The sequence below is a fragment of the Spodoptera frugiperda genome, chromosome 29, assembly GCF_023101765.2.
Source record: "Spodoptera frugiperda isolate SF20-4 chromosome 29, AGI-APGP_CSIRO_Sfru_2.0, whole genome shotgun sequence".
Taxonomy (NCBI): Eukaryota; Metazoa; Arthropoda; class Insecta; order Lepidoptera; family Noctuidae; genus Spodoptera; species Spodoptera frugiperda.
Window position 1 is genome coordinate 6,168,868 of NC_064240.1, and position 13,739 is coordinate 6,182,606.

The 13,739-nt window shown below is 34.0% G+C and overlaps 1 protein-coding gene across 1 annotated transcript in view; it reads right to left on the reverse strand.

Moving 5' to 3' along the window:
- Positions 1-13,739, reverse strand: part of LOC126912729 (uncharacterized) — a 202,865-nt gene that overhangs the window by 136,959 nt on the left and 52,167 nt on the right. The gene's annotated exons all lie outside the window — the stretch shown is intronic.

Sequence of the window (13,739 nt, forward strand, 5' to 3'; positions counted from 1 at the left end):
GAATGGTCGTTAGACAAACAAATGGTTGTTTGTTTCTTGATACTTTTTGTACAAGCCAAGGCTTTATATCAGTAACATGTAAAAAAATGCCACACTTATTACTAAGTCGAGCCTCCAAAAAATCTCATTAAATTTTCTAATTTCTTAGCGACATGTCAGCGTAAAATTATAAAAAAAACAAAATATTTTATAAGCAAGAAATTTTCATCAAAATGCTTGCAAACGTTGTCAACATTTCTCGACCATTCTTTTCTTATTTGTACAGTTAGCGGCAAGCTAATGGACAAACAAGGGTCGCGCCAATGTTGATTTTCAGTTAGACCGTGCAAGAACGCTTGTATCTTACCAAGATTTATTTGCGTCGCAGGCGTCTGCTGGTTGTGTAACTTTGTAAAAATTGTTGATATAAGTACCTATCATACTTTTTTCCTGTTTGAGATTCAAAGTTTTTTATATAAGTTTTAATGATTGCCTGTTTAGGGAATGCAGTATGAATAGTATAACCGTTTGTCTGTATTTCATTTTCGTAATAAAATTGCATCTCCTCTGCAGAGGCATTGAAAACCTAGTAAAACTTATTGTGGTTAGGAAAACTGAAGGCAAGAAATCGCGCGGACGTTCTCCAACGAAAAAGAGTGATCAAGTGAACGACTCATCCTCAAAATTTTACATGGTTGTAAGAGATGCGCTGTACAGAAACCGCTGGAAGCAGATCATCCACGTGCAGGTGCAACACTGATGCTGACCAGTGACCGTCAGACATGAGGGTACGACCAGTGGAAGAGATACAGTTGCATCTACTTTATGTTTACTTGTTTAAGACAATTACTTAGTATACACATTGTAGTTTCAATCATAGTTGCGCTTGATATTATTCCTTAGAAAAAATATAATAAAACAGTTAACACGATCAAGATCTCCACTCGAGACGAATAAAAAATATTAGCATAACCATTCTCCGTAATGTTACCCTTTTATCGTTTATTACCCTATAACAATGGTATCCTCGCATACCTACTCATATTAGCAAAACTAATTACACGACACAATGTACGGGCCCCGCAGAAAATTCCTCTGTAATTCGCCTAATGTCTTAATTTCTACCAATTATCGTCATAAATATTTATTAAGAAAGTAATTATGTTTTAACTTTATTAATAATTTTCGCTAATTAGATTATCTTTAGGCGAATTTAAGTTATATTTTTTAAGCTCAGGTACACCGTTGTGAATTTCAATTTAAGATGTTTTTGTTTATTCGAATTTATGTGAAAATTCCGTATGTCGTGCATAATTTTATAATTATTTTAGCTGTTTTAATTATAAAGATTATAGAATACGAAAGATTAAAAAAACATGATGTAAATAAATTGTACGTAGATATAGCGAATGACTGGTTATAAGAAAACTATTTTTGTTTTTGACCGGGTATTATTTCCATGGGCAAACTTTTGGACAGATCCACTTAACAACTAAGAAGAAAATTCTAGAAAAGTTTGATTACCAGGCGGCTTTGGATCCCTTTTTTCATAACTACGATACTCCTGTAGGAATAAACGGTTTGATATCATCGGCTCCTACAAAAGTTTGGAGCCCTAGGGACATCGGGCGAAGTCCTGTCTCCATCTTACATTGGTATTGTCCAACTTCTATTTACTTTTATATGAGTGCTTTTCTTTCTTGTTAGTGCTAAGAAAAACATTATCTTTTCTTTAAAAAAATGTGTATTGTGGTTTTAAATGGAACTTAAGTACCATTAGAAGTTGTACACATACATTTTATGCTAGATAGATGAGAATAGCGAAGATGCATGTCTCTTATGAGTTCAATGGATTAGGTAGTGAGGCCATTGCCATAGCTAAGTGTTCCAAAGTCCGTGCTATAACTGAAACTTTTTCTAAAAACAGAAAAATCCAATAATCATAAATTGGTTTGTATTATATTTTTCCGAAGCCATCGCTTATCGACTTTTTATAAACAAGTCGATCTTGTTGAATTAAAGGGAATTTGTTTGCGAAATTGCCCCTCAGGGTATTGAAAAATTGGGTCTCGTCTGTGTATTTCAATTGGCTTCAAATTGAAACAAATTCGTTCGATTTTTGGAAACAAGAATGGTATCGTATTAGGTAATTTATCTTACTTGAAAACCACTGAAAATGCCTGTATATTTGTACAATATATTTCTCCTCTAGCCTTTATATCTAATTGTTTGTCGCATTTTATATTTAAAAAGATATAACACTTTAACACTTAGGCTGCTCGAAAATAAGTATTATAAACGTTTTTGTAGGATATCAAGCGTTCTATATGATATATCTATATACATAGGAACAATTTTATCATGAGGTACGAATTATTGCCATATGGATAGTTTTCCTTTGATAGCAAAAGCTTAATGTACGTCTATGTATAGTTACTTTATTTAAGGCAAACAGGGTAAGTAAATTATGATTTTAAGTGCCTGTTTCACCACCTTCATATAAGTACGCGATAAACTTATGTGACAGATAGTTCATACAAATTATGTTCTCAATTCTAATCTATCTGGCATTTAGAAGCTATCCAGACATTGGGACACTGGCCCTAAGTAAATCCATTAGGTACTTGAAACGTTTTACAAAAGAAGTGAAGTTACGTTTGGAAAATAATCAAAACTCAATCACAATTGACATACGAAAACTAGTATTGGATGTCTCACAATGCTAGTCTTGGCAAAAAATATTGAAAATCAGTTCTTTCCGCAAAAAATGTAACAGGTACAAAGGTTGCAAAACCATTTTGGATCGGTGACCGCGCTATCCGTCCCATGCACTCCATATACATAGAATATAAAATATTTGCAGGGTTTTCACGTGGACAGGGCTTTCAATCAGCTGGTGACAGTTAGATTGAATCCAATATGGACCGAAACCGACGGAATAACAGTAATTGACGGCCAGCGAATTCTTTTCAATGCGTAAATTAATCTTTCGCTTAATAAAATTGTTGGATTCGATATTTTGCATCTGAATCGGAATTATTATTTTAAGCTTAATGATGTTATTCATTGATTGAATTGAAAGTGATTTAAATGATTGACGAATTAATATCTTATCAATAGACATACACATTTGGCATTTAAAATATATACGAGTAATCGAAGAAAATTAATACGTCGACAATAATTATACATATAAGTATAACTAAACTGGTTGAAAATTCAACTTCCATTATTTGCTAATAACATTTGCGATTCCCATTAAAAACTTTTGCATCTTACTAATAAAATAATCCACATTACGAAGAGAAAAAGTACCTTTAGAACAATAGTAAAACTAGTGTACAAAAAGAACACAACAACTACATAAAGCTCGTCACCTCGGAGATTGCGACACCCAAAAGTTGTACTAATAAACTAACGGAGAGTAAAGTATACATAATTCAGTTACCTCTCAGAAATAGGTCAAAAGGATGTGACAACAGCCGTGTAAGGAACATAATGGAGTTGTGCACTTAGCCCGCTAATGCGTTGCGGGACTATTTATTTGTATTGACACCTATTGGCTAATGTCCTAGCAAAGTATTGGCTCGATGTGCCTTTCTTTAAGATAGAAGTTTTATTCGGTTTTATAGCAAACCAAATAATATAAGTGAAATAAGTTTATTGCTTTACTATCTTGATTTATTTTTATTCCATACTAACTGACCTGGCAAACTTCGCATACCTTCCCTGGACTTCTCCAAATAATTCAAGACCAAAATTTACCAAATCGGTCCAGCCGTTCTCGAGTTTTAGCGATTTTTAAATATATAGATTACATTTCTGTTTGTATGACGTTCAACTCAAACATAACCAAGTTACTTTCATCAGCATTGCTAGCGTAGAAAATTATGCTGTAAAGTTTATATAGAATTCATATTTATGTTAACCCATTGTTTAACGTGATAGACTAAAACTAACTAGTACAACGGCAAACTTGGACACCCAAAACACATACGTTGCCTAGTTAGAATTATTAAATGAAATCACAAACATTCAACTTACAAACCCCAATTACAAAAGCAAACATTTTGCTAAATTGAAATTGGATTTGAATTTGAACATTCTAGAAGCAATGCAACTTTATTGTAATGTTTCGTTGGTTGGTTGTTAACCAATTAAACAATTGCATAACTGAATTGTTCGGTTGGCGCGAATAGATTTTGAGTTAGGAACAATATGGCGTCGCGACCGTTACATTCAAACTTAGCTACGTTCGATCATTTAAATTCCTTGATTATTTTTATTTTATTTATACAATGCAGCAGTAGCACGTTAAGTTTTAGTAAAAATTATTACCTATCTAAAAATACTTAAATGAAAAACAATGACTCATTTAAGACTCAACTTGACCTGAAAGGTCTGGAATATTCCATTTTCTTTGTGAAATAATTTTAATAGTCTGCTCAGGCCTAGCTATTTAAATACTAATCGTAGTAACTATGACTTCATGATAAAAGTGTGTCACCTAGGTCGTCACTCGTTTCATTATACGACACCCTGCGAAGCAGATTTCAGTCAAAGTGAAATTTTTAGACAGTAAGTCAAGTTGATGTTTCTGATTTTTTCATTATCGCTAATAAGTTAATTGAGACTTCATCGAATCCATCTATTTCTATTAATATGGCCAATATATTAGTGTTAAATATTAGTTAACCTCTTAATTCATAGTGCTCATGTATTTGCCATACTATAATTTAAACAACATTCAAACTAAAATAATCGATACGATGCAAAAAATATGACGAAAAGAAAGCTCATAGATTTGAAGAAAGTCCATAGACTACATAATATTAAAACACTTTTCCTGATAACACACACATTTTTATTTCCAACCAGTAGCAAAATGTTGTTACCTCACTCGAAACCAAAGTTTATAAAAGTTACTTTACTGTTTACTTCACTCGCAGTGGTACGGCGACGCCTCTTAAGTTTCTACGGCGAAATTGCTATTAGAGAGATTCGCGCCTAATGGACGCGTAATTGGCTGCTTCGCAAACTAATGGACAATTATGGCGATAGACGTACATTTTACGAGAATTATAATATGGTTACGTCGCCTTTATTATATGCTAATACCGATAAGTCACAGTAAGTTTTAAATGTCAGGCGATAATAAGGTCAATGCTAAAGTATAATTTGACATAAAATGAAATAAACAAAGTTCGATTGTACCAAAAAATATTTAAAAAAAAAGCGTTGCCCCACATTAGGATTTTCTCCTGTGTCGTGGGTGCGTTTACAAACATACAAGTTCACATGCACATGACACCCAGACCCGAAACAACAATTTATGGATCACACAAAGAGTTGCTCCGTGCGGAAATCGAACCCGCTACACGTTGCGCGGCAGCCAGTTACCCAGCCACCGCGCCAACCGTGCAGTCAATATTGTTGGTACCTAATGTCTTATTTTAAGATTTGATAAGGAATTAAGGTCGATATAGTGGTCATTGATGATGCTGAAGAATGCCACGAATTGCCCAGCCACCACACCAACCGTGCAGTCATTTATATAAAATTAAAGTTTCATTTCAAAGAGATTTTATATTTTGTATAGCAGCAGAGACAATGTATAGCGGCATTACGTGTCGTAATGAACACCTCTGCCTACCCCTTCGGGGATAAAAGGCGTGACGTTGCGTTGCGTCATTTCAAAGAGGTAAAAAGAAAAAAAAACTATTTTTAAATCTATAATTATGCTGAAAGTAATAAAACTTTCATTTAAAAGCAAATAAATAGAATCAAACATCATACTAAAGTTGGCAAGAGACTTGTTTGATACAACGCCATTCATTTATTACTAACTTTAAATCCAATTAACTAATACTGTTTGTCTAAGCAAAGCCAGTTGCATACTATTTCCTAGTAGGGTTTGTTTAGTTTAATTTATTGCCAAGTTAAACTTACAATTCAATTTCTCTTGTGCTGTTGTTAATTAAATTATTGTTGAATTAATAATTATGGAATTGTCTGTCGGGGTTAAAATTGCTGCAAGCCATCTATTCTATTCAACGACGGTGAAAAAAGATGAATAATTTTGTTTTATTTAGTACTAAGAAATGTTAAATCTGAACTTCAGTGAAAATATTAGTAACATACCTGTGTATGTATATGGAGAGGTGGGAGAGCCATACTCCGATACGAAAGGGCCGGCTCGAAAGAAGTGATACCACGGCCCGACACAAAACCGACGTGAAACAACGCTTGCATTGCGTTTCGTTTTGGAAGTTAGGTTACCGGAGGCCCTATTAGCTCTCTGTTTCGGGTGTCCATGGGCGGTAGCGACTACTTACCATCGGGTGATTTGCCGTTTGCTAGTTTACCGACTTATACCACAAAAATGGAACAAATATTATAATGTAGGTACGTATGCATATTGACGATATTTGGTGTGAGGCTTGCTTCCTAATAAAATGTATGTAATGGATAACAAAACTGGCCTAAAGTTTAATAACTAAATAAGTTTCCCATAGTAAACCGTTAATATCTGTGGTTAAAATATTCCTAACCATTGCTCTTTTATACCAATCTTCAATGTGTAGAATCAGTGCCGCTGGTCAATATTGGCTGACACTCAAGTGTATCTGATGCGTGAACTCTGTGGATTTCCGATAGAAGAAGTCGAGTGCTCTGTCCATACGGTGCGGAATAGCGACCGTATTTGCTAATCTCAGTGTGTGCCGATTATCCGTCATATTTGATCTGTTATGTAAACTTCATCGTTCAATGGTACATGGGTACATGTTTAGGTAGGTACTGTTCTAGTTCTATATTTGGAAACTATTATTTATTGTACTGTTGTGTTAAAAAGCAACTGCTGAAGTCGTTATAGGCCAATTTAGTATTTCTAGTATCAAAAATAAAAATATGTGTTAGTTCCTTTTTCTAATAGAATTTTGCTCTAGTGTCAGTAGTATCCTTAAACTCATGGGTTTTTTTGAGAGGGTAAATCATCCTATGTTTTATCGCCTTGGGCGAGGTGAGAGGTAGATAGTGGTGAGGACTCTTACTGACTAAAGACCACCTCGTTTCTACACCTGCTTTTCGACTTGGAGCCCCGGTATCCCGCTAGACGTTAGTGTAAGATGGGACTGTGGAAGAAAAGAAGAAAAACTAGAAGATGAGTAGAACTTAAAAAAATATTTTCAGGTAGATTTTGTTTTAAGTAAATAACTACAGTATTCAAATTATTTTCGGTATTAAATCATTTACGAACGTAATTCACAGTTGTGTCCATTATAGTAGTTTGTCACACGATTAACAGTCGACAGTTTGATAACGTGATGATGCATTGGTGTCACCTAATTTACTGGCTGATAATCATAGGTATTATGATGATAATATTATTATCATGTTCATTGTTCATGTTATAGTACAGTTTAGATCAAAGTCGCAAGTGTGACTGCCGGACAAGGGGTCTCGGGTTTGATTCCTAGATCGGGCAAAGTATAACTGAGTTTTTTTCAGTTTTCCGAAAATTTTACAGTAGTAACACGAAGTCTGCAACCTCACCACCACATGGAACTTATAACACTAATGGTGAAAAGTGGGTGTACATTGTATAGTCTGCCTACCCCTTCGGGGATAAAAGGCTTGACATTGCATTGCATTAACAAGAAGAGACAATTTTATAAGGTTCTGATTGCTTTACTGACCTTGTGAACGCAAGTTCGACTGCCTATCAATTCTACTGCACTCTAACACAGAACGATTAAACTAGTATCATGGTGGTATACATATAGTCGATCGTAATCGATGTTTAATGCCTTAAGGAATAATTCCGCCGATAGCCAAAGGAAAATAAAATAAATAGTTCTATTTACTGAGCAAGATCTTCCTTGTGAAAGCAAAAATACTTTATGCGTCCCAGTTGGTCGATACGGAATTCTTAGAAACTGAATTATCCACCGGGGAATGAGGGTAAATAAAACCCACCCCAAAATAAATAGGGCTAACAACGTACACGTAGGCAATCATTTCGTTAAGAAAGTACGAGTCAAGTTATTTCTCTTGGGTGTCAGCGGGAGAGAGAGGAGGTAGGGCAACTTGGACCACAAATCACTATTATGTCAACTAGTAGTGGACTGTGAAAGCCTTTGCGCTTTTCGGGGTGCATAGATTACTTAAGTTTTCTAAACTATATTTTTTACAGCAGTGTTGGGCTATAACATTATTTATTTACGGTCTCCCCTTGTCTCTGGGTTTTCCTCAACGATTTGGAAAGGGTGTTTTCTGTCTATTGTTTCTCGCTGGCGGTGAGTTACGAGATTGGAAAAGAATAATGACACTGTTTTGGTGTAATTTTTCCTGGAACTGTAAGAACTTTATGGCGTTTCAGTTTTCCTGTAGACGACTGCGACGCGTTCAATAAAAATAAATGTGATTGCCAGGATAAAATCTGGGATTTTAAATTTTAATAGTGTTTTTGTTTATAGTACCAATAGTCTCTTTAATATGTAAGAATATTGAACAGAAATAATTTATTTTTCCTAAAGAACTTTGAAAAATATCAACAAGTAACTTCTTCTTCTTGAATATTTCTTTAATGAAATTAAAGAAACAACTAGGTTAAGGTGATAATAATTGACCTGGTAGTTACTTGTTAAAACGGAGCAGGTTCAAGCTGAACTAAAATTACCATGTTACCGTTCCAGCGGGACTCGATTAGAACGAAGTTAGGGAACTACGAATGTGCTAAAAGGTGTAACGTTGAAAATTAAACGTTAAGATATTAATTATAGAAGCTAATTTAACAGGTCAACATTTTTAGTTCAATTTCGTTGCCTATATACCTAATACAATAAGCTAACCTAATAAATATATTGCAACTGAAATGAGTTAATCGTTCTTAGTATGTTCAATATTTAGTTTTGCAGCGATATTGTGCTCTCCAAATTATTACGATATTGTAACCGCAAAATTACTAATGAAGATAAATAAAAGTGTCTACGTATTTGAACGCTACCGTAAAATAATTTGTTAAGGCCTTTGTTCAGCAGTGAACATCTCGGGACTGATGATGATGTTGATATAAAATAATTTTAAATAGACAATTACCTCTCTTAATTTCTTAACTATATCTGTTGTACTGACGATTATGTAAAATTGTGTCTTTAGGCAAAAGTACGTTCTAAAAACTTAATGTATTATTATATAACGTTTTCTCATACATACATAATTAACGTAGTTTTATGAAAGAAAAGCAACTTTTATAAAGAGCGTCTTAATGCCGCGTCCATATCAACATATCACCGTATTTTAACAAGGACCCGCTTCCCGGTACGTCAGTTTCTTAAGTGACACAAATAGAGTGAGTACTATCTCTGCATGCGGGCAATATAAAACGTGCTCGAAAACTTGTTACTTTACATATTGCCACAATACCGTGTGATATGGCTAGATTTCACGCCTTGCTGGTTTTCACATGTGATGTTTGAGTTTGTTTCTTATTGTTGTGCATAGAATGATATTAGTGCAGATTTTAATAATTTTGTTTTGAACAGTTGCATTATTGTTTTTAAGTGCGGGAGAGCCATGCTTCGGCACGAATTAGCTAGCTCGCCAGAGTGATACCACGACCTCACAGAAAACCGTCGGGAAACAATGCATGCGTTATGTTAGTGAGGTTCCGGAGACCCAATTACCTGACTTCTCAATCCCCGATTTCCTTACAATCTTTAAATTCCTAACCCGCTAAAGGCCGGCGCCGCCCTTGTAACGCCTTGGGTTTTTCAAATGTCCATGGTTGGCGGTGATTGCTTACATCTAGCAACGTGAGAATTAAGTTTACTGAACAAGAGAAACTTTACAAGGGACTAAACATTCATTAACTTTAAAAAATAAACTCTTATAAAGCTAAAAATACGACTGCATATCGAATACACTTAAAAAAATATGCAAGTTTGCTGCAAAAAGTTTACCCTTGGCATACCGGAGTACAAAGTTGCCCAACTTCCTCCTGACTTTGCAATGAAAAATATAATATAGTGTCTCAGCTGCACATCTTACACAAGTCATTAAAATGGACCGAAGGGGAGAAAGGGGTTGTGTGTTCCCTGGACGATGGACAACATCATAACTTTTATGTGTGGTCCCTTTAATAGTGCTTTATAATTTAATGTTGCGTTTTGATGTCCAAACTCCAAAGTCTGCTAGATTACGACGCTAAAATGTTCGTTGGAAAATTAATGAACGTTGTAGCATAACAATGTGTGACAATAAAGTCTAAAATTCAAAATTACTAAGCCTTAACTAGTTTTGTTAGTTTGCCATTTAAAAAAAATAATTTCATCAGTGATCTTTCGGCTACTTTTGTTATTTATAATGAGTTTATACATAGGGCACAATTTCATACAAGACTATTCATAACCTAAAGAATCCAGTAATACTTTTCCTTATTCGTGAATAAAATAATATGTAAATGTACACTACAGGTCGTTTTATTTATTTATTTACTTATACAGAGATCTTCCCAGTGATGACGGATTTTCTTAAGGATCTTAAAGTGACAAAACTGACACAACGTTATCATTCTGATGAAATGTCTTATTATTTTTTCGCACATTATTATTATTACGCCATTTATAACTCGGGCTTCTGTTTATTTTCATTCAAATGATCTCCCATAAATAACTTTGCCTGTCTTTATGTAATGTCATAATTTTACTGAAAATATAAGTATAAAGACAAGTTTCTTTTACTTTTAAATTGAAATATTACTGCTTGTAATGTAACTAGATCTGTTTACTTGCTGCTTGTAACTTGATCTGTCTAATTTAAAGATTTTGAAACTTCACGATTTTTCTAAATTATAAAATTGCACAACAACAAATTGTTGTATCGCCTTTTATCCCTGAAGGGGTAGGCAGAGGTGCACATTATGACACGTAATGCCACTGTACAATGTACACCCACTTTTCACCGTTTGTGTTATAAGTCCTATGTAATAAGGGGTGAGTCATTGCCATAATCTGGGCACAATTCCAGATTCCGTGCTACTACTGAGAAATTTTTCGAAAAGCGGAAAAAGGCCCAGTAATAGTTAATTTGTCATTCAACATGAGTAATAAAATAATACTCTCCATGCTGTAGCCTAAACTTCCTCATCGATACTGTAATAAAACTTCACAAGACACAAGAAAATATGATCTATTGGAACGTAAGGCACATTTACCACGTATTTATAGACCCTTCAGCTTTGTCTCAGTGAAATAAAAAATCCCAATAGTAGACATCCAGTCGGGATTTACTTAGTTACGAAACCGCTACGGGGTGTCTTATTTTCTCAAACCAGCGTGCCGGGGACCGCATTAAAGAAGCTTACACAAGTGTATAGCTTGCATTGTAGGGACTCCATATGTTATCCTTGAAGGAAATATATCCTAAAACTTTATCTCCCTTAACAAATTGACTCGTACGTACAGTATGTGAGTTTTATTAAGTTATTTTCTTCATCTTTTGGTTTATATTTTGATTAATATGTTGCTAGTAACTAAGTGTAGGTTGAAGATATTGGTAGCCTTGTTTGTGTTGTTTAATTTAGTACTTTATGGTAATGGTAGTAAGATATAATTCATAACTACAGTTTTAAGACATTTTGATATTAAAGAATGTCATAATGTCTTGTATATACGTTATTTTAATCATTTGTCAATACAGATAAACAAAGTTAGCTCTTACTGCAACGAAATAAACGTGTTTTCTTAATCAAGTATTCTTATATCACACTGAACATTGATTCAAAAAAACACTTGCACACGTTGACTATTAAAAAAAACGAATAAATGTACTGTTTTTTTTTTTGTTTCTAAATTGAACTCACTCCTTCCATTTCTCACGTCCAATTCCGTCCAAACCAATAAATTCTTAGCGTCCCTACTAAACCGTAAAGCTGGTATAGCAAAGTTAGTGGACTCCTTACCAGACACAGCGTGGCAGACGAGTTGGAAGCCACAAATTGCTCAGGGAACTTACCTCAGTTCGGTGACTGACAGGAACTTTGTGTCGCGTAGTTTACTTAAGACTTTAATGAATACCTACAGTTACTGTTGCTTAGATCATTTACGGTTCTTGCTAATGTTAGTTGCCTTTAATACGAGTACGGTAACAAAGCCTTTGTTCTCACTTCGTAGTTATATTTCGCGGTTAGATTACTGTAATGGTATGTTGATATTACGTGAAGTTTGTTAATTAATCACAATACGTTTTCGGTTATTAATTGTCTTAGATAAATATAGATTTGTGTTTAATTGTCTTAAGATACGCGTGGAGGATAATTAACAGAATTAAGTCGTTACACGCGACGTTGAGCTATAAATAAATATTAGTAATAATATCTATTGAAATTGTCAATATTTAGTTTGTAATAGACGTAGATTTATCTTTGTTTTATGAATGCAAAATCATAAAAACTATTATAAACTAACATATTTATTTTTGTTACCTTTCGTGTGACATACTAAATTACATACGATGCGTCGATTGTCATGAATACAGGCTCATGCCTCTAGTATGGCTTAAAACTAGTTGAGTTCCTCGTCGAACAGTTACATGAGTATGCAGATAACATAAGAATTAATTTAACATATTTATGTCTAGTACTTTTATCTAAATTCGTCTGTAGAGCAAAAGGAAAATCATTATTGGAGGATTTAGTTTAAAACTTTTTTGATGTATAGTGATAGTTTCACTCTCTATTACAGGGGTATAATTTACATAACTGAATGATTGTGAAAAGTCGATATTAGTTTATAAATTTATGTGTAGTCTTGTTTAACATGTCTATACATATCTCATGAATAAGCTAATATATTTTATCTCTATAATGTTTTGTAAACAAAACAAATGTAACATTAAATAAATAATTAACCACAACAGAAATGCCGTTAAGCCCTTTAAACTGTTTGGGTAACTTCATTAAAGGGTATTAAACTTTTGCTTCACATGGGATTAGACAAATTAGGGCTTTGATCTTACTTCAAAATTTTTAGACTATGTTTCTCCCATTACGTGTTTGATTTTGGCAAATATACTGCAGTGACGTTGGCGCATAGTGCACTCGATGAGTTAATAATAATAATAGAACTAATTACATTAAATTATCTGTTATTTTAAACTTCGTACAGGATCGTACCGATCTTACATGAAATTATCTTTATTTTTTTTATTTTGTAAAGAGACTCCACAGTGTAGTGTACAGTAGTGGGGTAACCTAGTGCCGCATAATGTGTTACGGGTTCCATTATTACAAGGAAAATTATTGTCATCTACAAATTGCTATTGTGGCTTTAGAGTAACGATGTCGATGTGATTTCGATAAAAAAATTGTTTATAAATGCACCCACCCAGAATAAAATTCTAGAGCAAAGTAACACTACCTAGTTTAGATTCAGTGCCTCAGTTAGATCGAGAAGTAAAATAAAAGTGTTATATTTTTTTTAATACTGAGAAACATATATTTATCTAAGTATGTGAAGATCGTAGCTGATGCTTCGTACTCCGTGCCGTATTCCCTTAAGGGAACAGAGCTGTCTTGAAGACGTATATTATACTTTGAAATCAATTTCTCTTCAGCATATAAGCAGAGGGTCGTTAACCCTTCATATAGAGGGTTGTTGGAAACTTGCAAGCGCCCTAAGAGTAATCAGGGAGATCAGAGTAAACATGAAGTTACTGTCATGCGGGTATGTATGTATATCATTAATTATAATACTGTTGTA